Source organism: Phyllostomus hastatus, unplaced genomic scaffold, assembly GCF_019186645.2.
Source record: "Phyllostomus hastatus isolate PE091 unplaced genomic scaffold, TTU_PhHast_1.1 phas_contig_16, whole genome shotgun sequence".
In the NCBI taxonomy this organism is placed as follows: Eukaryota; Metazoa; Chordata; class Mammalia; order Chiroptera; family Phyllostomidae; genus Phyllostomus; species Phyllostomus hastatus.
The window spans coordinates 12,449,388-12,453,680 of NW_025333643.1; positions in this window are offsets into that span (position 1 = coordinate 12,449,388).

A 4,293-nucleotide genomic window follows, 5' to 3' on the forward strand; every position below is an offset into this window, starting at 1 on the left:
CACTATTGGCAGTTCTGGTTGGGGCCTCTGAGGCAAGTGATAGCAGGTGAGCCCTTCAGTCGGTGGGGGTAACATGTACAGAAAGGGAAGCTCTGGGATAACAGCATGAAGTAGGATTTAAAGCAAGTCACACTGGTAGAACAGAAGTGGGCATCTGGCTAGAACCATCTCAGTTATAGGGACCTTAAGCTGTCCTGGGTTCAATGAGGAGGCCAGGATTTCGGGGTTTGAGCTGAGACAAAGCCACACCAAAATGCTTCCATGATCATGGAGGCCTTCAAGGTTTAGGAACTAAGGAATTGAGGAGGCAAGTGCTTCTACAAGATCATTAAAAGTCAGTCCTAAACATGTCTCACCCCAGCTGAATACCTTCCCATGGATCCCCTTCCCCTAAGGAGGTGACTAGGCCTTTCTTGACTATAGCCTGGGCTGCAATGCACTTCACTTCATCTCCCATTACCCCACTTCACCTTCACATTCCAGTAGGACTCTATAAACTCATGGTTCCTGGGGATGAACCACATCCTGTCCAACCTCTGGGCCTTTGCACAAGCTGTCCCCTCTTAAAGGCTATTACCCGCCCCTCTCCCATTTAACCTGGATAACCTCTCATTGTTTTTAAAAGCTCAGCTAACAACACATCACTTTTTCTGGGGAGATCTTTTGAGTCCCCATATGTGGGTTTGACTCTCTTCTCCAGGGCCCCCATGGCACCCCATCCTACCCCAATGTTCTGTCACTGTGACTTCTGGTTAGTCCAGAAGGGCAGGGACCCATTTTGCTTTGCTCATCTCTGTAATCCCAACACCTAAGTCAGTGCCCAGGATACAGTAATTGTTCATTACATACCCTCCCTACCGTACAAATGATAATTCAATAAATGAATTGGATGGGTCCTTAGAGAAAAAGCAACAACAAAAAGAAAATCAGAGGCTCAAAAAAGGAAGAGACTTATAGAGGACCTTCCAATCTGTTCATTTTCTAGAAACTCAGTGACTATGGGAGCATGGCAAGTGGACTGAAGTGGCAAGAGAGAGCAGTGTGCTGAGCAGTATAGCTAAGTGCTATATCAAACTCCAAAATGTCAGTGGCTTAACACAATAGAAGCTTATAAGTTAATCACACAACAGTCAGAGGAGGGAGTTTCAGGTCAGTTCAGGGCTTTCTTCCAAGTGGTGGGTCATGCACTTACGTTTCCTCCACATCAAGACCCCATCAACCCCTAACATGGCAGAGTTCTCTGCTCCCAACTGGTGGAAGGGAGAAATCACACCAGCTCCTCAGAAACCCAAGCTCCAAACTGACACACATCACTTCTTTTCCCCTCCCATTGGTAAAAACTAGGCTTGGGGCCATACTTGGATGTGAGGGAGCCTGGGAAATGCAGCCTTTGGTGAGGCAGCCATCTTTTAGTATCAACTCCACATTTATAAAGGCAGATCCTGAATTTCTGGTGGACAAAAGGGATCTTGGGCCCAGCTTTTGCTCTCCAAACTTTCATTTCTTCATCTATAATATGAAGATAATGCTATTACCTCAGAAGATTCTTGGAAAGCTTACTTAAATGAGTGAGAGCTAAAATCCTCAGGAAATAAGAGACACAGAATAAATGCTTGTCAAATGTTACCTTCCTACCCCACTTTTTAAACTAGTAGAGATAAGATTTGTCTGAAGGTGTTGGTTGCGGGACATCTGGATCTGCCCTCATTCGTCTTTGCTTTATACACCTTCCTCTTTCCCTCTTTCTACCCTTTTCTGTTGTTTGTCCCTCTCTCTTCCCTGCCTTTGTGGTATCTTTGTATCTCTGGACTCCCCTGGTTGCTCTGTGAGCACCTCCTTTGCCATCCCAATCACCAGGCTCTAAAGTAGATTAACTGCCACCCAGGGCGAGCCCCTCATTAGTGAGAAGAGCAATGCCAGCCCTCTAGACAGGACAAGTCACCAAGGAGCACTCCACAAAAGGCAAGCCAGACAGCTCTTGACCTCAGTAGAACACATCCCCACGAAACCTGCCAGAGAGAAGGGAGCTACATGCCAAGGCTCTCCAATATGCCCAGAGGATGTAACAGGTGTTGAATGAACAGGAATCAAAACATTCCTGACAAACTTGGAGTTAAGGATCAGCCTTCTTTCTTGCTGCTCTTTGATTTCAGCACTGCCAATATGCTAATGAACAGCATACATCTCTCAGCAGGGCAAGGATCCATCCTTCATCATTTCCCAAACTTGTTTGGCAGTGAAACTCTGCTGAGCATCTCCTGGGTCTGTGAGTGATGGGATGCTCTTTACAAATTTCAGCTCAGTAACAAAAATCAAAGAATAAAGTGCATGTTCATTTAGCTATGTGGAACCAGGCTAATTAGAAAAATTTAGCCAAGAATTTATTATCTTTGCTTTTAATACCAATGCCCCCTCTTAAGTCACTACTGTTGTTAAGCTTTGGAGGTGCCTTTTCAGGTTATATCAGAAAGGTTTAAGAATGTTGGTAGGGCTGATGAAATGGATGTTTTTCGTTCATTTATTAAATATTTATCAAGTTCCTGTGATGTGCCAGACATTTCTTTACACCAAGAGACTAATATTTTTTGTTTGTTTGTTTTCTTTGTTTTAACCTCATTGGCTAGCTTATGAATACAGATCGTTTTGTTTAGACCAATGATTTTGAACCATGGTGATTCTGTCCCCCAGGGGACATTCAGCAATGTCTGGAGACATATTCTGTTGTCACAGATGGGAGGGTGCTACTGGCATCTAGAGGCTAGAAGCCTGGGATATTGCTGAACACTCTATAGTGCACATGACAGCCCCTCACAACAATGAATTATCTAGCCTGAAATGTCAAGAATGGTGAGGCTGAAAAATTCTGACTTAGAGAAGAAACATTTAAAAACCATCACAAGTACATGAGCCTGCAGGGATTAGTTAGGTGACATAAATAGTTCACTAATTGGGCAAGTTTCAAAGGGTCAAGGCAACTGGGACCTAGCTGATTGTCGATACAGGGGACCAATGGTGCCCTGCATCCAGGTGGCCAGTGCTTCCCAGTTTTCAAGCCAGAAATCAAAATTTGAAAAATAAAATTACTGATCTTTTAAATGCTGGCAACTAATTTGAGTGTTTTTAATGCTTTGGCAGTCAAACAAAATACATCTGGAAACATGATGGAGACAGGCCAAAAGTTTGCCACCTGCCTGAACACTCAAGGTACCTCCTGAGCATGGGGCTAGCTACTGTTGGTACATTAGACAACACTGGCCTGCACTTCCTGATCTGTCCTTCCTAGCTAACATTTAGTGAGCTCTTACTATGGATCAGAACCCCCTCTAAGCATTCAAAACAAGTTAACTTATCTTATATTTACAACATCCTAGGAGATACGAGTAATGTTCCCTCCCATTTTAAAGACAAATTCTTAGAGAGGCTATACAACTTCCCTAAGGTGACACAGCAAATGGCAGTACCAGGATTTGAACACAGGCAGTCTGTCCCCAGAGCCTGTGTTATTAATTGCTAAGCCAGTCTGCCCTGTGGAATATGCTGCATCCCTATATCCTATACGGGGAAACTTGCAAGGGACTTCCCTAGCTGATTACCCATCTTAGGCAAGGAACAGTCCACCACTGTGGTTAGCCTGTATTCTCCAAGTGCTCAGACCTCAGTCCCTCCATCTAAAGCTATGGTTCTCAACTGGCAGTGATTCTGCTCCCTGGGAGACATTTTTGGTTGTCACAAACTGGGGGTACTACTGGCATCTAGTGGGTAGAGACTAGAGATGCTGCCAAAAATCACACAGCACAAACCCCCCCAACAAAGAATTATCCCGCCCAAAATGCTAATGGTCCTGAGGCTGAGAAACTCATCTAAACACCTGGCTGGCAACCATTGCCACATGTAAAAAAAGTAGCAGAATATTCCAGGTGATTCTGTTTGTTTATCTAGAACATAACTTTATTTATCTCCTCATTCTTTCTTCTCTTGCCCTGGAATTTCATCATAATCCCATGTCATTGTGCTAAATGCCTACACTGAACAGTAATCTCTTCATACAACTCTTACACATTAGCAACAGCAGAGCAAATGAGAAATGGAAAGATTAGCAATAGCCAAAAGGAAAATGAGCATTAAAATACAAAATAAATCCTTGGGATTTGACCATAATTATCAACTACATGCCTGAAATGTGAATGTTCTCTTCTGGACGCCCTAAACCATAATTGTGCTCCGTGCCCACATGCATCAAACTCCGATTGCCATGAACACCATCTCTGCTAAACACACACATGACCGCGCCGA